The 23,267-nt window shown below is 40.2% G+C and overlaps 1 pseudogene; it reads right to left on the bottom strand.

Annotated features, from left to right (window-relative positions):
- Positions 1 to 3,912: 3,912 nt before the first annotated feature.
- LOC139179164 (small nucleolar RNA SNORA70) lies at positions 3,913 to 4,005 on the bottom strand (annotated as a pseudogene).
- Positions 4,006 to 23,267: the final 19,262 nt, after the last annotated feature.

Here is a 23,267-nt window from a genome sequence, read left to right as displayed (position 1 = left end):
ACAGTGTTCTTAGACTGCACTTTCCCTTTTGTCAAAAGGAAGAGACACAGGCCGAGGAAAGCGAGGGAATACTTAAGACCCTGGTGATCTGAGAATAACAATAAAGTATGCTCACTCAGAGACAGCTAGCAGTAACAGGCCACAGTCCTTGCAGTACACTTAAACTATGAGCATCCTTTCTATGAGAGATCGCTTCATATTGTATATTACCAAGAGTCCCACCTAAGACCACAAATTCTGCTTGCCTCATCTCTAGCATTCTGAAAAGGACAAAAAAAGACCTTGCTGAAAGAGGTTACAATTATTCTTGACATTTTAGAAGGCTCCTCTACTGTGTTCAAAATGTTCCATCATGGGTTTTAAAATGTGAACTGGAATAGGAGAGTCCAACCTGAAGTCTTCTTTTGAAATGAGAGCTCACCTGTATCTGATTTTGCCTCACATTCAAACAGATTTTAGCAACTAATTGAAAGGTCTTCATCTTACCCAACTGAAAAACATCAGCAACTCCTTTTAGCTTTACACTGGTTAACATGATTAAGAAGTGAATTGGGGAAATATGGATTTATTTTTTGTTAAGAGGCTGTAAAGAAACATGTCACTCAGACTAGCTCTGGGTGCAAGCCTATTAATGATTCATGTTCTGCTTTATAGTTGCCTACATTCTCCATTTTTTCTTTAAAGGGCATATATTACTTTTCAGGGGAAAAAAAAAGGGTGGTCGAAAAAAGAGAAAGAAAGAAAAATCTTACCTTTAGTCTTTACCTTGAAAAAGGAATGAGATTAAAATAGAAAGGCAAAATACCAGCGTTAACAGTGACTGACTTTAACAAGACAGTAAGTGACGATTTTTTTTCTTTCAACCCGTCTGGTATTTTTCAAATTTTCTACAAAGAATAAGGATTTTTAATTAAAAAGCACTTTGAGGAACAAAGGAAAACTGGAAAGAAAATGTTGCCTTATTCCATTTTAATTGCCTGGAAATTAAAGTGAAGACTGTACTTATATAACTGGAAGAAATCTGGGTGGACAGGTCCCACAAAGCTTACTGGAGGCGAATGGCAGCAACTCAGCAGCGTCTACCTGTGGCCAGCCTTGGTTGCTAGGCAGATCTCACCATCACCAAACAGTGTGGATTTTAAGGCATCTAAAAGACTGTTCTCCCCTAAAAGAGCACCCATACCAGCCTGCTACTGTCTCTCATGTTCTTGCCAGAGTCCTTTCTTCAGCTTCTTGCAATGTGTTCTCCGGAGTTCCCATTTAAATCAAACTGATCTTGAGAAGGGGACTAGCAGCCACTGGCAAATCAGAAAGGTGGAAGTTGTCATGAAAAGATCCCCAATCTGGACCCAGGCTCCCATGCCAGGGTTTTGTCTCTAAGTCACAGTGGACTCTTATGCACAATCTTTGGCTTCATTTGGAAACAATTCCCACTTCTATAAAATGAAGGGATGGACTTAGAATTCCTTATGACACTTCCTGTATCTAAATTCTGTCAGCATTAACTTCTCAGTTTAGACGGCTGCCACCTTGAAAAAAGAAACAGTGCTGAGGGAATATGTAATAAGAGGAACACATGTTCAAGGGGGAAATAGAGGAAAAAGGAAAGATTCAAGAGCCTGGTATATTTCCGAGGATCTTGGTCAACACAAGAAAACTAGATGCTACCATATGCCCCCAAAGGAGATCATCTTCCCAAAGAAAAACTCGATTCACTTAAATTATTTTCTGATTCAGTCTTGATACTGAGTCAAGAGCCTCAGTTTAATGTCTAATCTCAAGAGACCATTGCATATTAAATGAGGTTTTTATTAAGTGACTCAGAAACTACTGAGAGTGATCATTCTATTAACATTCCTATAAGATGAAGATATTAAAAATATGTAGCTATTCTCCTATATGTTTACATGAGTGAGCTCCCAGCTCTCCTTCAGCTGATTGACAGAAGAGGGCAACGTGGGGATCTTTCTAATCACAAATTCATCACAAATAAAAGTGAGTAGAAAACACACACTTAAACAGTAGGCTCTTCTGTGGAGAAGGGAAAGGTTTATTTATTCTCCTCTGTAGGAAACAAAGAGCTTTATTAATGAGGAAAGAGAAAGGCAGTACCAGTTTAAAGGGGAATGAACCAAGGATATGTGGGAAAAAAGACAAGTGTTTCCCTACCAGATGACTTTTTTATTTCAGAAAAAACAAATATGTTCATGTTTTGAATGAATTTTATGTCATGACACAATTATCTTGCTAGGGAACTAATTCTGATAGCATGAAATGGATCAACATGGCATAAAATAAATCCTGTAGCTTTGAAATAGCTTTGGATCACACTCTCGGACTTACAGCCAGCCTCTTACTGCTTGAATTGCAACACATTTTGCCCAGCAGTGAAAACCGAAAATTTTTAAGTTTGACATTACCAAGTCCTCCTTTTTATTATCAAGTTTCCAACCCTGATTTGTCACAGTCCCACCAGTTAGACTTCTCCCCAACTAGATGAACTGAATTGTAAAAATTACTCAGTGGAAGCTGAAAGCCGAAAATGAATTGAGATGATTCATTCTGGAGGCCCTTGCTATTTTCAGACTTTTGGACAGAATTTCTGGCATTCAGAAGTAATAAATGAGCCTGAGTTGACACCTTGATTTGTTAACTCAGAAAAATCCACAGTCAGTCCCACTCTGGATTCATGTGGAGTTCAATGATGCAAAGGTGATGAAGAGGAAAAAAAGTTGCATCACTTTTAACATTTTAAAATTCAATTTATCATCTGTGTTTTGACACAGTTAGCCAGCAATATTCTTAAAGGATTCATGAAGCAGATTACTAAGAATAATCAGTTACTCATATAGCCAGAATTTCTTTTAATTTATTACACATTTAGAAAAAATAAGCTAGCCAACCATTCCTCTGGAAGTAAAGTCTAAATAATAGATCAATAAGCACCTGACCAAACAATTGAGCTATAAGGTCAAAATTGTAGTTAATCCTTGAAGGGAAGCAACAGATCAGCCACTTACAGGATATACTTTGAGTAGTTTTCCCAGCAGCACCAGTGACCTTAGACTATTTTGTCTACTCTGTCATCAGTCTCTTCTCCTGACTAACCTGAATATTTACTAGATGGTAAAACAAGGTCCAGTGGAAGGTGCTGGGCACCGTGAATGACTGACAGAAGCACTGATCCAGAGACGTGGTGGGACGGGCCACAGGTGTGATCTTGAGCCCTCAACAATTTTCCAGTAAGCCACCAATCCTCAACATCTGCAGCACCATTTAAAGGCTAAGGCAACCCACTCCAGTACTCTTGCCTGGAAAATTCCATGGACAGAGGAGCCTTGTAGGCTACCATCCATGGGGTCACAAAGGGTCAGACACGACTGTGTAATTTCACTTCACTTTACTTCATGGCAAGGAAACAACCCTCTGAAGATGGCAGTGCTGGAAATTTTGTTTGTTTGTTTAAAATTGTGTTCATGTATTTATTTATTTGACAGCAGAGTAGGATTTATTGGTGGGCATGAGTAAGGCAGGGGCAACACCACAGCTCTCATGAGTGCAGGACCTGACATTCTTCTGGGAGCTGCAATTTGAGCTGTGTTTGACTCTGTAGCCACCTGGGATGAACTGCTCTTCTGCCACCATGCTTCCAAATTCATCCTCACTACACTCAGTAAATCTCCAGTTCTTAGAGATGTGGATCTTCCCACAGCCAGAGAACTTGAACTTGGCCCTGTGTAGGGCCTCAATCACATGTTCTTTGTTCTTCAGCTTGTTACAGATGGGCATTATACCTTGTCCAATGAGGACCCTGATCACTGTACCCAGGGGCTTTCCAAAAGCACCACACATACCTGTCTGGAGCCTACATTAGGAACAACATGAAGCCATACATGAATATCTAAAGGAAAGGGCTATCTCCAAGGTCCCTAAGGGAACCCCTAAAGCAACAGGCTGCATATACTACCAAGAGGGCTACTGTTTGTAGGAATGCAATGGCTACAATGGAATTTGTTTAAAACTTTTCCTTTTTCAAGTGATCTCTGTACACTTTTTTAAAGTGTGCCAAAATAAATTGAGAGCCAGAAACTGGTTGGTTTTTCCAGCACTAATAACAGTATATGTAGCTAACATCTACAGAGTGCCTACATGTGCCAGATACTCTTCTCAGTGGCTTGTGTATATTAACACACTTAACTCATGACAACAATATCTGTTCTTGTTTCAACCAGATTCTGGCACAGGGTTGATTATTAAGACAAGTAGGTGAAAGAGTCCCTCCTCTGGTCTTTGGCCTTTAAAGGACTTTACTCTGCCCCTTTCCCAGCAGTGCCCCTCACCATATAGGCCACACAATCCAAAGAGGCAAGATAAAATGCCTACCTGGAGCCCACATTCCCCCTCTAGACTCTCAGTAGACAGCATGAAACCTGTTTCCCAGACCTGAGCTTCCTCTTCTCTGGGAACTGGTCATAGTTGAATGGATGTGAAGAAATTAATGATTTAATTGATCAATTAACACACAAACCTTGATGTCTAAGTTTGGGGGGTCTCTTCTGACTGTCAAGAGAATTTTTTAACCCCCTGATTCCATATTTGTTTCCTGGAAAGGAGAAACTATCAAATTCCAATTCTGTAAGGTATCTGATAAATTACACTACAGAAAATAGCATTCAGTGAACACACATGTGTGACCATGGCACTTTCCGAGACAAAAAAAAAAGGATTCTAAATTCTTAAATGCTTGGCTTCTTTCAGAAAAAAAAGATCCTCTTCCAATAACATTTAATTTTGCTTTTCAAAAAATACACCTAGCATTTTCAGGTGGCAGAATAATTAACCATATCTCCAAATACTTTTCTGTTCCTTGGCCTTCTGTCACAGATGAAGTATTTCATCTCTTAGTTATTTGGGCCAGGGTCCTTCCTGAGTGTTTTATGACTTAATTATGATGATTACATCATGCTTATAGACTATACCCGCCCAGCAGAGTGGGCCAGCACCCTGAATATACAAACAGTCGATGGGTATGCTTGTTGGATACAAAACCAGCTAATGGGCCACAACTGTGAAGCCAGATGCTTTTCCAAGAAAACATATAGCATCGTTAGTAGAGGAGACTGTATCTCATACAGCATGACTGGGTGTCTGCTTTCCAATCCATAGACTTTCAGTTCAGTTCAGTTCAGTCTCTCAGTCATGTCCAACTCTGCGACCCCATGAATCGCAGCACGCCAGGCCTCCCTGTCCATCACCAACTCCCAGAGTTCACTCACACTCACGCCCATCAAGTCAGTGATGCCATCCAGCCATCTCATCCTCTGTCATCCCCTTCTCCTCCTGCCCCCAATCCCTCCCAGCATCACAGTCTTTTCCAATGAGTCAACTCTTCCATGAGGTGGCCAAAGTACTGGAGTTTCAGCTTTAGCATCATTCCCTCCAAAGAAATCCCAGGGCTGATCTCCTTCAGAATGGACTGGTTGGATCTCTTTAAATAGACCCAACAGTTTCCTTAGTCTTCAACTAAGAAAAGCTCACAGCACAGAGACCAGCTTTCCTTGTTTGTTCTATCACCATGAGAGGCAGCAGCAATCCTCTGGGGGGAAATGCCAGGAGACTATCATGTAACTAGCTGTACTAAAATACAAAAAAGGGATTTTTTTTCTTTATTGAATTTGTTTCAAACCTTGGAAGTTTATATAAGCACCATCATAGGCCAGATTCAAGTACAAGCCCCATCTTGAGTTGTGGGGTGACTATCCAAGCACATTTGAGAGCAGAGTGTCTCAACTGGGTAATTCTACACCCCAGCAGACATCTGGCAATGTCTGGAGACATTTTTTGCTTGTCACAACTCAGGGAAGGAGGGGAAGGTGATACTGGGATCTAATAAACATGCTCAGTAAATCTAGTAAACAGTGCATAGGACAGCTTCTCACAGAAAAGAATTACTCACACCCAAATGCCAATAGAGCCAAAACTAGAAACCCTGCTTTACTGGATCAAGGGCATGAGAAAAATGGTATCTCGTGCTCCTCACTTTGAAATGTAAACGGCTTCCTCTCTCGGGCGTGTATTACCTACACACACCAAGAAGCACTTAGCTTGCTTATGGAGTCAGGCTGGGACCGCACAAATTGAACTTGTGGGCGGCACAGAATCAAATACAATTCCATGCTGCTGTATAACCCCTTTCCCTATGGAGATCAAAATGCTTTTCAGAAAGAGTTATTCCATCGGGAAAGGGAGCTGGAGTAGGAGCGGGCCTCATTTCACAGATGAGAAAACAGGAGGCTAGGAGAGGCTGTCATTTGCTCAAGGTTATTCAATGAATCAGGTTCAGAGCTCAGGAAACAGAGACCTGACGTTGCAGAGAATTCCAAAAGAACATAAAAGGACAGGAAAGCGCTCTCTGCTAGACGCCATCTTGGAGGCACGAATTTTTTCCACATCCTGAGCCTCTGGTGATGAGAAAAGCAGGATCTCCTGTGATGAATGGCAGTGGTTCTCCCCAGAATCAGCAGAGTCTCACAACCCCTCCCTGCTAGCTGGAGAGCCCTCACCTGACAAACCCAATTCCCAGGGCTATTCTCCACATGTTTACACTGTCAACTGATTTAATGGACTGCAGAAACAAGTTGGTCTGTTCGTTAAAATGGTCATCATAATGAAAAAGATGCACGGCTTCTGCCCTTTTATCCTCTGTCAGTCTGTCACATCTATGTACCTCTTTCCTATCAATCACCGTAGTATACATTATGTAAATACCAAAGATGAAATGTCAGCCTATGTATCTAATTGTTCTTGTGTGCCATATGGGAAAATGACTGGTGGGCCCTGCTGTTCCCCTTTACAACCAGCATTAATTGGCATCTTTGTTATCTAGTCATGGAGATCCTGACTGGAATGCCTTTAAGGCTCCAGTAACCCTTTCAACAGGAAGTGTGATTCAGGCTGATTCTTACTGAATGAAAAAAATAATAATAATACAGAGAAATCTCAGAAACTTTATGATCCCACTAACATTTGATCAAGAACTTTCATGAAAGAGTCATTTATTATATTTGTTGATAAGAGAGGGATCCAAAAGGCTTGGAAATGAACATATCTGTATTTCCCCACCTCTCCCCCTAAACAGAGGAGCCTATAGAAAGAGATAAAGCATATTCCCAGATAACTGTGGAAAAACAAAGTTCAGGGATCATTTTTTCTCACTAATTTCTGGACTACTTAGGGGAATATATATTTTGTTCCAAATTCAGGAACAGGATCATGAAGTGTCAGCATAAAAATGGATTTTAAAAGTCATCAATTGAGCATTCTACTGAGGCATGAACCCTACTTAAGATATCTCCAACAGCAAGTTTAATGTCTCTGCTTTGATGTTTTCTATAAACAGGCATCCACTGCCTTACAAAGTTCCATTTAGATGAGTCTAACTTAAAAAGTAGAGACATTACTTTGCCAACAAAGGTCCATCTAGTCAAGGCTATGGTTTTTCCAGTGGTCATGTATGGATGTGACAATTGGACTGTGAAGAAAGCTGAGCGCCAAAGAATTGATGCTTTTGAACTGTGGTGTTGTAGAAGACTCTTGAGAGTCCCTTGGACTGCAAGGAGATCCAACCAGTCCATTCTGAAGGAGATCAGTCCTGAGTGTTCACTGGAAGGACTGATGCTGAAGCTTAAACTCCAATACTTTGGCTACCTCATGAGAAGAGTTGACTCATTGGAAAAGACTTTGATGCTGGGAGGGATTGGGGGCAGGAGGAAAAGGGGACGACAGAGGATGAGACAGCTGGATGGACATGAGTTTGGGTAAACTCCGGGAGTTGGTGATGGACAGGGAGGCCTGGCGTGCTGCAATTCATGGGGTCACAAAGAGTCGGACACGACTGAAAAACTGAACTGAACTGAACTGAACTTAAAAGGATGCAAACTCTGAAGTGCCCCAGTGCACTCACCATAGTAGAGACAGTAGTATCAAAAACTCCCTATTTCTAAATACAAACTCTCTGTCCAAATTTCTTAAAGTGAAAATGATATTAAAGCTATCTTAAAGTTCCTCACAAAGCTAGGTGATGGAACTTCAGTTGAGCTATATCAAATCCTAAAAGATGATGCTGTTAAAGTGCTGTACTCAATATGCCAGAAAATCTGGAAAACTCAGCAGTGGCCACAGGACTGGAAAAGGTCAGTTTTCATTCTAATCCCAAAGAAAGGCAATGCCAAAGAATGTTCAAACTACCACACAATTGCACTCATCTTAGTTCAGTTCAGTTCAGTTCAGTCACTCAGTCGTCTCTGACTCTTTGCGACCCCATGAATCACAGCACACCAGGCCCCCCTGTCCATCACCAACTCCCAGAGTTCACTCAAACTCACGTCCATCGAGTCAATGATGCCATCCAGCCATCTCATCCTCTGTCACCCCTTCTCCTCCTGTCCCCAATCCCTCCCAGCATCAGAGTCTTTTCCAATGAGTCAACTCTTCCCATGAGGTGGCCAAAGTATTGGAGTTTCAGCTTTAGCATCATTCCTTCCAAAGAAATCCCAGGGCTGATCTCCTTCAGAATGGACTGGTTGGATCTCCTTGCAGTCCAAGGGACTCTCAAGAGTCTTCTCCAACACCACAGTTCAAAAGCATCAATTCTTCGACGCTCAGCCTTCTTCACACTCCAACTCTCACATCCATACATGACCACTGGAAAAACCATAGACTTGACTAGACGGACCTTTGTTGGCAAAGTAATGCCTCTGCTTTTCAATATGCTATCTAGGTTGGTCATAACTTTTCTTTCAAGGAGCAAGTGTCTTTTAATTTCATGGCTGCAGTCACCAACTGCAGTGACTTTGGAGCCCAAAAAAATAAAGCCTGACACTATTTCCACTGTTTCCCCATCTATTTCCCATGAAGTTATGGGACCAGATGCCATGATCTTCGTTTTCTGAATGTTGAGTTTTAAGCCAACTTTTTCTCTCTCTCCTCTTTCACCTTCATCAAGAGGCTTTTTAGTTCCTCTTCACTGCACTCATCTCACATGCTAGCAAAGGAATGCTCAAAATTCTCCAAGCCAGGTTTCAACAGTACGTGAACTGTGAACTTCCAGATGTTCAAGCTGGATTTAGAAAAGGCAGAGGAACCAGAGATCAAATTGCCACCATCCACTGAATCATCAAAAAAGCAAGAGTTCCAGAAAAATATCTACTTCTGTTTTATTGACTATGCAAAAGCCTTTGACTGTGTGGATCACACCAAACTGTGGAAAATTCTTCAAGAGATGGGAATACCAGACCACCTGACCTGCCTCCTGAGAAATCTGTATGCAGGTCAGGAAGCAATAGTTAGAATTGGACATGGAACAGCAGACTGGTTCCAAATCAGGAAAGGAGTACATCAAGGCTGTATATTGTCACCCTACTTATTTAACTTCTATGCAGAGAACATCATGAGAAATGCTGGGCTAGATGAAGCACAAGCTGGAATCAAGATTGCCAGGAGAAATATCAATAACCTCAGATATGCAGATGACACTACCCTTATGGCAGAAGGTGAAGAAGAACTAAAGAGCCTCTTGATGAAAGTGAAAGAGGAGAGTGAAAAGGTTGGCTTAAAACTCAACATTCAGAAAACAAAGATCATGGTCTCTAGTTCCATCACTTCATGGGAAATAGATGAGGAAACAATGGAAACAGTGAGAGACTTTAATTTTTTTTGCGCTCCAAAATCACTGCAGATGGTGACTGCAGCCACAAAATTAAAAGACGCTTGCTCCTCTGAAGAAAAGTTATGACCAACTTAGACAGCTTATTAAAAAGTAAAGATATTACTTGCCAACAAAGGTCCGTCTAGTCAAAGCTATAGTTTTTCCAGTAGTCGTGTAGGGATGTGAGAGCAGGACTATCAAGAAAGCTGAGCACCGAAGAATTGATGCTTTTGAACTGTGGTGTTGGAGAGACTCTTCAGAGTCCCTTGGACTGCAAGGAGATCCAGTCAGTCCATCCTAAAGGAAATCAGTCCTGAATATTCATTGGAAGGACTGATGCTGAAGCTGAAACTCCAATACTTCATCCACCTCATGCGAAGAACTGACTCATTGGAAAAGACCCTGATGCTGGGAAAGATTGAAGGCAGGAGAAGGGGACAACAGAGGATGAGATGGTTGGATGGCATCACTGACTCAGTGGACATGAGTTTGAGTAAACTCCAGGAGTTGGTGATGGACAGGGAGTCCTGGTGTGCTGCAGTCCATGGGGTCGCAGAGAGTTGGACATGACTGAGCGACTGAACTGAACTGAACAAGTTCCTATAGAAGTAATCAATCTCCTTGTCTCATTTGCAAATATACACATATATAAATCAACTTCCTTTCATCCCAGAGGACAAGGATTTTAACATATCCTGTACTAGGAGAAAAGTTCTCCCCTACCTCAAATTATGTTCCATCCTATCCTACATACAAAAAGCTGTGAGTGTAATGGTAAGTGCAAAGCCAAATACCAACATAAAACTCAGTCCTGAAATTTTTCAAAGTTCTAGTTGAGTCCATGTTCAAAATGACTCATGTAAAGTTATTGGGGGGAAATGGCTACATACAGTCACCACAAGTAATGAAGCGAGATTAACAGCAAACAAGACTACTGATGACATCTTAAGTAAAAGTTGATTTTCTCATGAAGGATAAACTAGAATTATTGTATGTAAAGCTAGAGGATCTTGTGCTCCATTTAAACATGACTCCAGACAGGAAAAGATTTGTCTCTCTCCATTCTATATTTACTCTAAAGATGAATAACAAGAAGTTACCATATTGCCCCGAGGTTTTCCCTCCTTGTTTATTTTTAAAAGTGCAAGCAATCCATTAAGCTTAAAGAGATAACATTAAGGAATGCAGCTGCAATGGTTGTACAGTAGATGACTCTGGTTTGTACTTAATCTAGGGCCCTGTTTAAAAGAGCTTTTCAATTTTAATTAAAATAAAATGGGCCCTGGAAGAAAATGCATCTCCTCCAGCGAGGATTGTATTCAGCTTGTTCTCTGTAATTTTGCCCAACACACTGCTGGCTGTTGCTTTTTCCACAGCTCTTAAATGGTGTCTAAATTGACCAGCTCTGTTGCCAAGGAAACGGACAGGACAATGCTAATAGAAGCTACTTAGGACACACTGTGAAAAGCTTAGAAATAAAATTGTTTGACATGAAAGGCACCGTGTCAGCAGCCAGGCAACTCTGTTAAAGGCTGCATAAGCAGAAGATGGCTACATGTCTCCCCCTACTCTTTTCCCTCAAAATCTCTACTAGAAAATTGATTCTGTCCTGGGAGCTTGGACAGCTTTTTCTATCAGAATCACTTTGTCTTTCTAACTCAAAGCGGAGAAAAATCTTCATGTTGTGGTTTCGAAGCACCCAGAATAGACATCAATTTGTACCCATGGAAATCAGCTGCATTTTTTTTTCTCTTCCTTCTAGCAACCAAGTCCTCTCCCCTCATGAATAAATTGCAAATATTCTTCTGAATTTTCTAAGATTGTTAATTAAAATCCACTTGATTTAAGCTGCTTCTCCCATTTTGCACTCACAAACCATAAATTACAGAGGAGGTCAAAGAATGAATGGCAATTTGACATGAAGAGGTTGATTTATTGCTTCAGAAGGAGTTTTTTACCAGATGTGGCAGGAGTCATAAATTAAATGCTAAATGTTATGTATTATTATGCTTTCAGGAATATAAATGTGTCTAAAATGCTATGCAGGTGGAATGATAAAAATATGAATCTACTCTCCTGGCAATTTTTAAAGGCCCTTTAAAGCTGTCAAAAAGAAAATAAGCTGAAAAACTATCTAGATGGGGCCCTCAAATGCCTTTTACAGTACACCTCTGGTTTATAAAAATAACCCTTTCCTGCAATATACTGGACATTGACTTGTGGTGGTTTGGGTAGAAAAAGAAATAATTCTTTCATCTGGGGAAAAGAGAGAGAGAGGAAAGAAAGAAGATCCAGAGAGCTCTGTGCTGCTGTGACATTATGACATGAATCCAAATCCTTATTTCTCATCCACTCCTCTATAGATTATCATAATTTAATTTATCAAACCTCATTTGAAAGCTAATCTAGACACAATGAAATTTGTCTAACTTCACCTAGCAGCTGTAGTGGCTATAGTTTTTGAGCTTAAAATATTAATATAAAAACAGGGGAAGATTCAGATATTTGAAAGCTTGGAGCTAGAAAGAATAGCAGGAGAAAATTTCACTAGGGGGCAGAAGTTGTAAAGGTAGGAAGAATCAACTTTGGGTAGCAGTTCTTTCTGACTTGGAGCTGAACAATAGAACTAAAAGGGACTCCCAGGTGGCTCAGCAGGAAAGAACCCACCTGCCAATACTGGAAACGCAGGAGATGTGGGTTAGATCCCTGGGTCCAGAAGATCCCTTGGAAGAGGAAATAGCAACCCATTCCACTCTTCTTGCCTGGAGAATCCTATGAACAGAGGAGCCTGATGGGCTACAGCCCATAGGGTCACAAAGAGTAGGACACGACCGAGCATGCATGCACAGTAGTACTAACAGCAGTGGCTCATCATCAGTGAAGCCTGGGCTCACAGTCCCTCTGAACACAACTGGGGAAAAGGCAGTTGGTCTGACTCCTGCTTTCCTTGACCCAGCACTCAATCAGTTCAGCTCAGTTCAGTTCAGTCGCTCAGTCATGTCCGACTCTTCGCGACCCCATGAATCGCAGCACGCCAGGCCTCCCTGTCCATCACCATCTCCCGGAGTTCACCCAGACTCACATCCATCGAGTCAGTGATGCCATCCAGCCATCTCATCCTCTGTCATCCCCTTCTCCTCCTGCCCCCAACCCCTCCCAGCATCAGAGTCTTTTCCAATGAGTCAGCTCTTCGCATGAGGTGGCCAAAGTATTGGAGTTTCAGCTTCAGCATCAGTCCTTCCAATGAACACCCAGGACTGATCTCCTCTAGAATGGACTGGTTGGATCTCCTTGCAGTCCAAGGGACTCTCAAGAGTCTTCTCCAACACCACAGTTCAAAAGCCTCAATTCTTTGGTGCTCAGCTTTCTTCACAGTCCAACTCTCACATCCATACATGACCACAGGAAAAACAATAGCCTTGACTAGACAGACCTTTGTTGGCAAAGTAATGTCTCTGCTTTTCAATATGCTATCTAGGTTGGTCATAACTTTTCTTCCAAGGAGTAAGCATCTTTTAATTTCGTGGCTGTAATCACCATCTGCAGTGATTTTGGAGCCCAAAAAAATAAAGTCTGACACTGTTTCCACTGTTTCCCCATCTATTTCCCATGAAGTGATGGGACCACATGCCATGATCTTCGTTTTCTGAATGTTGAGCTTTAAGCCAGCTTTTTCACTCTCCTTTTTCACTTTCATCAAGAGGCTTTTTAGTTCCTCTTCACTTTCTGCCATAAGGGTGGTGTCATCTGCATATCTGAGGTTATTGATTTTTCTCCCGGAAATCTTGATTCCAGCTTGTGCTTCTTCCAGTCCAGCATTTCTCATGATGTACTCTGCAGATAAGTTAAATAAGCAGGGTGACAATATATAGCCTTGACGTACTCCTTTCCTGATTTGGAACCAGTCTGTTGTTCCATGTCCAGTTCTAACTGTTGCTTCTTGACCTGCATATAGGTTTCTCAAGAGGCAGGTCAGGTGGTCTGGTATTCCCATCTCTTTCAGGATTTTCCAGTTTATTGTATCCCCTCCTCCCAATTCCCCAACCATCCAAGAACCAGACAAGCAAAGTCTGCATTCATTCAGGACTTCAGCAGGACTTCAGCTGGACTTCAGCTGAGACATTCCATTCAGGCATGCTTTTCCCTGGTTTGAAAATCACCTCCCTGTCTAGTATGCATTCCAGCCCCACAGAGATTATACAGGCAATAGCATCCTTGACTTGTCAAAGTTATCCAACATGGTTCTTCATTAACGACACTTGCCACCTGTATCCTGCAGGGCACTGACATCATGAGAGACAGGCTGCTGCTGCTGCTAAGTCACTTCAGTCGTGTCCAACTCTGTGTAACCCCATAGATGGCAGCCCACCAGGCTCTGCTATCCCTGGGAGTCTCCAGGCAAGAACACTGGAGTGGATTACCATTTCCTTCTCCAATGCATGAGAGTGAAAAGCGAAAGTGAAGTCACTCAGTTGTGTCCGACTCTTCGCAACCTCATGGACTGCAGCCTACCAGGCTCCTCTGTCCATGGGATTTTCCAGGCAAGAGTACTGGAGTGGGTTGCCATTGTCTTCTCCGTGAAAGACAGGAGCCAGTTGCAAAATGCATGAGGAACAAAGTCACACAGACAGGCAATACATCTGCTCAACAACATTCTGAAGAAAAGGAAGGATTTTATAAGCATTTGGTGCTCTGAGGAAGGTTGCCAGATTAGCAAATAAACATACAGAATACATAGTTAAATGTGAATTTCAGACAATGAATAATTTTTTAGAGTAAGTGTGTCTCTTGTAATACTTGGGACACATTTATACTTTAAAAAGTATTCATTATTTATCCAAATATAAATATTAAAAAATCCTATATTTTATCCAGCAAATCTGGTTCTAAGGTAATACCAATTAAGGTGATTACTAAATTATATCAGCCATAGTTGGCAGTATCTTGATAAAGAAAGTCTCTATTCCATGACTATCATGCAGTCATCACATTTCTGTTCCAAAGCAAATAGTAATTACAGTATTCTCACCACCAAATCAACAGAATCATGGCTCAGGAATATTATGGGGTAAACTGAATCAGAAAATTAAGATAATGCTCAAAGAATACAGGAATTAAAAAAAAAAATGAAAAGCTATGCACACCAGGATTTCCGGATGGCCAGCATATCCTTCTGCTCCTAAACAACACAGAAGAAAACGACCAGGCATGAAAGGCAAATACCAGATGGAACCAGGAAACTCAACAGCAGCTCCTCTCAGCCTGTGCCCAGGTATCCTTTCTCACCATCATAAGGAAAGGTCATTGTGAAAGATCTTGATCAACTGAGACCTTCTTGTTGATTCCAGTTATAGTCTATACAAATAATGTCATGTCACCAAAACCCAACAATAGCCATGTGTTCAAAAAGAAAGCTCTTGAAAGCTGAGGAATGCCTGCCAAGACAACTTCGCAAAATCTCACCCTTTTAGTGTCCCAATAAGAAAAACACACACACAAAAAAAAAGACAAACTTCACTCTTAACAGCTCTTCTCTGTTTCTCAAAACATAAAATTTCCAGATGACCCAGCCATTTCATTCCCATGTTTATACTCAAAAAATCTGAAAAGAGGAACTCAAACAAATATTTGTACCCCAATGTTTATTTGTTATTCAGTCAGTTAGTCATGTCCAACTCTTTGCGACTCCATAGACTGCAACATGCCAGGCTTCCCTGCCCTTCACTATCTCCCGGAGTTTGCTCAAATTAATGTCCATTGAGTCAGTGATGCCATCCAACCATCTCATCCTCTGTTACCCACTTTCTCTTCTGCCCTCAGTCTTTCCCAGCATCAGGCAAGGTTTATAGCCAAATTCTTAACAACAGTCAAGAGGTGAAAACAACCCAGGAATGGATAAACAAAATGTAGTATATCTACACAATGGAATAGTACTCATCCATAAAAAAGGAATGAAGCTCTGATATATGTTACAACATGGATAAACCTTGAAAATGTTATGCTAAGTGGAAGACGCCAGACACAAAAGGACAAATATTGTATGACTCTACTTATATAACATATCTAGAACAGACAAATTCATGGAGACAGAAAGTAGAACAGAAGTTCCCAGAGACTGGGGGAAGGACAATATGGAGCTCAAATTTTTTTAAGTGCAACAATAAAATAAAGACATTTTCAGACATGCAAAATATAAATTAACTCATCCTTCACATAGTTTTCTACTTTTCTCAGGAAACTACTGTAGGATATATCCAGGCAAAATGACATACTAAATCAGTAAAGCCAAAGATCTTGGATCCAGGGGGTTCAATACATGAGAAAGTCAAAGGTGAAAACAAAGGAGGTGAAATAACATCTCTGGATGATGTTAGTAATTAATCTCTGGATGACAATACTAATTAATACTAGGAGAATGTGCCAGTAGGCTCTAGAAGATGTTTCTTCCAGAAGAAAAATTGAAAAATATCAGATTTCAAAGAACATATACAGCACAGATTTACATACTGAAGTGCAGAGTTTGGGATAGAATTAGTGCTAAGTTCAAATGTATTTTTAAATATTATGCAGGAGAGCAAAAATAACCAAAGTATATCACGGCTTAGGCATGGACAGTTTAACATGGTTGTGAAAATGTAAATGTAGAATATCAGTCTATCCCAAATTACGATTAACCTATACTGAGAGGATGGAAAGTAGAAAGGGTCCACCTACAGAGTGGGACTGGTATTTGTATAAAAGAAAACCAAATTCTCATCTTCAAGAATCCAAAGTTAATAGATCATTTTTAATGAAGCTAAAAGTCAAGAAATAGTAATAGTATCATGTTAAATAGAATTATGGATGTAAATGCAAAAAGTGATTTCCTCTAGGAAGGTAAGAAACATAAGGTGTGCCACAGATATGCTGGTTTTACTAACAGGCAATGTGGAAATACTTGATTCTTTTAACTATATACCTGTATATCACTTTGTTTTAAAATTTTTTTCCGTTATTTTAAAAGAATAACACAAACCTATTATTAGAGATATGGTGGTAAGTATGAAAATAATCAACTGAAAGAGTTGAAAGCGATTATCTCAGGGGAATAAGACATGTGAAAGTCTAGTTTGATTTTTTTTAATTAAAATTTAATAATAAAAATACTAATGAGTCCTTTTGGAGACACCTTGGTCTGATGAAGTAAAAATGGATCTTATCAGGAGAGATAGGGTTTTATCCTCTTTCAATGTAACAGCACAAGTTAATTATTCCTACAACCAAAGTAATGTTTCCCCTTCAGGGAGAGCCTTGTTATTTCAATTAGACATATATTCACTAACAGGCCCATAAATATTTCTAATTAGCCTGTTTGCTTCCATTTTACAAGACTGCTTTCAAATTAGCATCCACATTCTATAGAAATGGAAGGAGAGCCTTAGAAGATTGTAATTTCCCTCTCAAGGAAGGAAGAAGGACAACAGATTGCATGTCCAAACAGAACTGCTTATTAGATTCAAGCCATTTATGGTGCATGTTATTTGGAGCAACATACTTGTCAAACTTGGATAGAAGGCTAAAAGTGAGTAGCAGCTTCAACCAATTATTTTCAGGTCTTCAAGCAAAAATGATAGAAGGGTATAGGCAAAGCAGTAGGAGAGAAATAGCATGGTGTTTGCAGCCCTGCTTCTTCAGGCAGTGATCTCATTTGGCCTTCCCTATTGACAAAAAACCACAGGGAGCTCTGCCATAACTGAAGAATGGCCCCCGGAAATCCAGGATTCGAAAGTGCACCAGAGCCCCAAAAGTCAGATGAAATTAGCATTAAGCATATAAGATCACACAGGAGATATACTGCATCTAGAGAAGCCTACAAAAATTGTTCAGTAAGTTACTATTATCATCATCATATTTAGATCAAAAAGTAAAAACTGCATTTTTTTCATTAAGTGCTAACTATAGACTGTGCTTGACATTTTACACATATTATCTTTTAATAACTACAACAATTCTGAAGAGCTGGTATTATTAGCTCCAAAGAGGATCTGAGGCTCAAAGAGAAGCAATAAATTCTGCAAGGTAATTGTGGCTGCTCGGTAATGTCCTTTCTGTCTGAGTGCAAAGTCCTATCACCATGGGCAATACTGGGCAAATTGTTTTCCCCATGAACTTTTATGAACGTCATTGTATTATATTCACATAGCCCTTATTACATAGAAAGAACCTATCACTCTCAGTTTTCAAGAAAAGAAATCTTGACTTGGGAGAAAATGGACAATTAGCCCAAAGCCACACGGCTAACAAGCGCAGAGCCAGGATTCCACTCCAGATGGTAAAGTTCTCAACCTACCATACCATCTACAAAATATTATGACTATGCCTATCCCTTTGTGGAAATTCTAAAATGAACCTCTTCTTAGGGTCAAAATAAGGTCACCATATATAACTTACCCAACAGGGCTTGTAAAGGTGAAAGAGGTACTATTAGTTATAATGCTGAGCAACAGATATAAAGCAGCCTATCCCAGGCAAGCCAGGGACCAATGTTATTCTTGCAGGAGAAAGCCCTAGCCCTTATTCCAGTGGAATCATTTCTCCTTGACAGAGTGAGGGAAATAATTGATATTTGGTTCAATTTAATCATTGTATTTGACATCAGGTGAGGAAGACCTTTTGTTTTGTTTTGTTTTTTCTCTTTGAATTTTATTTTATTTTTTAACTTTATAATATTGTATTGGTTTTGCGATACATCAACATGAATCCGCCACAGGTATACACGTGTTCCCCACCCTGAACTCTCCTCCCTCCCCCCTCCCTGTACCTTTTGGAAGAAGCAATGCATGTCTTGTGCTTTAATTTCCTTTAGAAGTTTAGTTTTTCACAGTTTTCTAGAATAGGGGTCAACAAAGAGCAGCCCATTGGCCATACTCTGCTCAGTTGCCATTGTTTTTCTAAATAAAATTGTATTGAAACACAGTTTCGCACATGTGTTTATGTACTGTCTGTGGCTGCTTTTGTGCTACCACAGTAAAGCGCAGTACTAGCAACAAAGACCATATGGCCCAAGAAGCCAAAAATCTCTTCACAAAAAGCACGTCTGTCCCTGTTTTAGAAGATAAAATCTAAACTCCTCAGCACCTCATAGGAGGCGCTCGATGATCTCGCCCTGCTTCTGTTTCAACCTTATCCTCCACTCTGACATTATCCTCATTCCCAGCACCTGCCTATTTGTTTAAAAACTTTTCACAGCCTTCTCCCTGTGCTTGGAGTACCCCTGTCCCCACTTATATCTTCCGATGAACACTGTTCCAGGTTGTGGTAAGGATTAAGGCTCAGAAGAACATCTAACACACAGGAAGCATTCAGTTAACATACTGTTCTTACTGTTGCTATTTTTATTGTTTTACTCTTATTTTTGCAACATAGTTTTAAATGGCATCTAATTTCTCTCATTTTTAATTTTGCCATCCATTAAATAAGTAAATAAATCTACTACGGTGTCCTTTGGAAAGACTAGCACTCAAAAGTGTGAGTAAACTGGTAAGTGCTGAACATACAGAAGGTTTTAATATTAAAAGATTTAGCTGTTTAGGATTTCCCTTCATTGTTTGTTCACCCAACTCAAACCATGACTACACATACATATATTAAAAAAAGAAGAAGAAGATAAATCAGAAAGCTAAGACCAGAGTCTGAAGAGCTATTTAGGATTACTTTTGACACAGTCTCAAACAAAGCATCAGTAAGCCCAGTAGTAGTTCAAAAGATGGTACCTAAAAACATCAGAGTAATCTTTACAAATTGTTTCAGCATCATCATTATTTATAGAATCTCTGTATTTATGAATGGTTTTTACATTTTGTTTTACACTAATTCTAACTTTTCTTTCTATATTTGTGCAATTGAATGCACTATTAGTCATCAAGTCTACTGATAGCAAGGGGGAAAGAACCACGTGTTAAAAACACACACCACGCACACCAAATGGATCTTTAATTTTAGGCTGCCATTCCTTTCATTGAGCTTTTCTCAGGGTTTCCTGCAGTGTGAATAATAACAGAGTGTCTGGCTTTTTCTTACAGATGCATGAACTGGCACTGGAAGCACTCATCAGAAGGAGAGGTTCTCTCAAAAGAGCTCATTGAAAAAAGGGCTATGGAGGTTTGCACAGGAAGCCATATCATGCAAATATTGAAGCCAAACTGGTCTTAGGCACCAAGCACCTAAATACTTAATTTTGCAGTTAATGATCAGATCAGATTAGATCAGATCAGTCGCTCAGTCATGTCCGACTCTTTGCGACCCCATGAATCGCAGCACGCCAGGCCTCCCTGTCCATCACCAACTCCCGGAGTTCACTCACACTCACGTCCATCGAGTCAGCGATGCCATCCAGGCATCTCATCCTCTGTCATCCCCTTCTCCTCCTGCCCCCAATCCCTCCCAGCATCACAGTCTTTTCCAATAAGTCAACTCTTCGCATGAGGTGGCCAAAGTACTGGAGTTTCAGCTTTAGCAGCATTCCTTCCAAAGAAATCCCAGGGCTGATCTCCTTCAGAATGGACTGGTTGGATCTCCTTTATACGGAAACCTAAAACTGTATAGAAATGTGTTCAAAACCAGAATCCAATTTTATGCTAAGTTTAATTGTCTAACTGCAAACCCATGTTGTGACCATGAGATTAAAATGGTTATAGGCAGAAGCAGTGCCTCAAATTTTCTTGTTACAGATACCCAAATTCATCAACATTGAGTAATTTATTCAAAACTACAAAGTCAGCCAGTTTTTAAACCCAGGTCTTTTGTAAAAGAAATGTATTCTAGGATGTTAGCAGGGGCCCACTCAGAGGTATAAGACCACCTTGAGAACCCAAAGCAGCCAACTCTTAACTCTCTTGACTTCAAAAATATAACATAAGCATGTCATTTATCACTTTAAAAATTTCCTTGCACCAACATGATTGATTTTTGACCAAATGAACATAAAGCCAAATTAAAAACAAAAGAGGTTACATTCCATGTCTAAAGGTCACACAATTAGATTTTCCAACTCAAAGCCCAGTATTCTGCTCAGAACACACACAACCCATATTCTAAAGATTTCCTATTGTTTCTGACATTCAAAGACAGAGCTAGGTAACTGTCTCATTTGTTTAAGTGTCCTGGGTCCATCTTTTGTTCTGTTTTCCAGCTAAGAATTTTACAAATAAATTTCTCTCAAGAATTAGAGTCACTGAAATCATATAAATCTTACCAGTTAAAGCAGGGTCATCTGGATGATTCTTAGTTATGAAGTTATGATCCACCTCTCCTTTTTTTATAATGTGACTTCTGATCTTTCAGAAAAGCCACAGCTTGAATCACATTTATAAAAATATCACTGAATTACACCCTTATGGCAAGAAAATTGGTTTAGTAACTTACGTTCTCAGTCTCTCCATCTTTTCAGAGCCCATTAATTCTATAATTTTATCATTTTTTTTTCCTGCACTGAGAGAGATAAGGAAAAGAAAAGAAAAGAGAGAGAACAGAAACCATACCATGATTTTCTGAGTAGACTGAACAAAAGCAATGTCACGAAACTGGGTTACATCTCACTACAAGAGGCTGTCCAGAGCAATAATGCGGCCTATGAAGAAGCTAAAAAGCTCCTCCTCGGTGGTCAAAGGGGAAAGCAGGATTGAACCCAATGGGATTTTATCTCTGAAGTGGAGGCACAGTTACAAACAGCCTGAGTGTCAGACCCTGTTAAGTACCAAATCTGCAGTATAGGCAGCGTAAGACAAGCTTTCATTTTCTGGGTGACAAACATTACCCTGACAGTCCAGAAGTAGGTGTCTTGCCTCTTTCTCTCTCCCTCCCTCTCTTTTTCTCTCTCCCTCTTTCACACACATACATACACACAAATGGTCGGCTGCATCGCCCACAACCAGAGTCATTTAGTGACTATCTTGTTGATTGCTTCATAATATTTTCAATTGTGTAAAATTCATTTGGAATATTGTTTTTTTCCTGTGCTTTATGAATAACTGAAAAGGGGAATTTGGAAGGAAACCACACACCCCCTATACCTTTTTTGTATCCTAGGTTTCCCTCATCCCCCAAATCAACTTGCTTTAGTCAAGAACTGAAGCGACAATGTATACTCACCATCTGATCATAAGTAGTAAAGACAACAATGAATTTGTTCTAAACATCACCAGGCTATATCCTACTTCTCTACCTTAGGAAGGGAGATGAGGGCTGGGGGGATGGGAAAGGGGTAGACAGAGGAGTTATGGGCCACTTGCAGTCAACAACTAAAGGCAGGATATATACTGAGCTTTTCTCTCAGTGTGTAGCCCGGCAATGGTGCTTTTCCAGTACTAAGAAAGTAGCTGGCCATGGACTACCACCACTACCAATTCCCTCCACAATTTACTCACGGGTATTTTGATGTTCAGGCCACAGTTCTGAGTTCGATGTTAATCAGCTATGGGTAACACCCCTTCACAGAGCTACTCTGCTTCCAGACACACACAGTTAACTAGACAAAATTCCATATGGTCCAATATGTAAAAATCAGATTATCAGCCTACTTTGGAATGACTGAACTCTGTATTTTGAGGAATAGCCTTAACATCTAAAAAACTGAAACAGGAGTGTTTGTATGGACTAAGTTCAGAAAAACATGTCAAACACAAAGTTAAGTACTGCCTTCTTCTTTGTAGGCTCTGATGTGTTCAATTTCAAATAAAAACCCCAAGTTTCATGTTTATGGGAAGCTAGTGAGTATCAAAACAATTTCTTAATCCTCTTTGAATAAGGTCATTGTTTAACTCTGAGTAAACTTTGCTTTCTTTCTTTGTTTCCAGAGTGTTCTCTGAAAAGAATTGAGCACAGGACTTTTATATTTTTATTGTTTTTGAGATTATTTCAGAGCTTGAACAAGAGGCATTATTTTAACCACGCCCCAGATGGAAAAATGCTAAAAAAAAAAAAAAAGAGATGTCTGTCCTTGGATCCTTTCGGCCTCCCTCATCAGTGCCCTTGTGAAATGAAATGCCCTATCCTTGAGTCAGAGGATCTGAAGGTAACTTTCAGCACCTATCTCAAGCCCCATTTTTGTTATTATCTACTAATTATCTCTAAATTTCATTGGTTGATAAGGTGCAACAGCTCTCAGGAGTGTTTACATTTTAGTTAAAAGTGGAGGCTTCTCAGGAGGCTCAGAGGTAAAGCATCCTCCTGCTAATGCAGGAGGTGCAGGTTATATCCCTGGGTCAGGAAGAGCCCCTGGAGGAGAAAATGACAATCCATCCCAGTATTCTTGCTTGGGAAATCCCATGGACAGAGGAGCCTGGCAGGCTACAGTCCATGAGGTCCCCAAAGAGTTGGACACAACTGAGTGACTGAGCACGTGGTTTACATGTACATGGGGGTGGAGAGATATCGCCTTACTGAAATAAACTACCTACGGTATGTTCTTAAGCATGAACACTGGAAGGATCTTAAGCAAGATTGTCATGTGACAACCATGGGCTGAACAATCAACTTATCTTGCTCTACCAAGAGAAGTTCTTCCTTCTTTTCTTTCTTTCTC

This window comes from Bos indicus, chromosome 23 (assembly GCF_029378745.1).
Source record: "Bos indicus isolate NIAB-ARS_2022 breed Sahiwal x Tharparkar chromosome 23, NIAB-ARS_B.indTharparkar_mat_pri_1.0, whole genome shotgun sequence".
Classification (NCBI taxonomy): Eukaryota; Metazoa; Chordata; class Mammalia; order Artiodactyla; family Bovidae; genus Bos; species Bos indicus.
The sequence above is the reverse complement of the archived record's forward strand: the minus strand, read 5'-3'. Positions and strand labels throughout refer to the sequence as shown.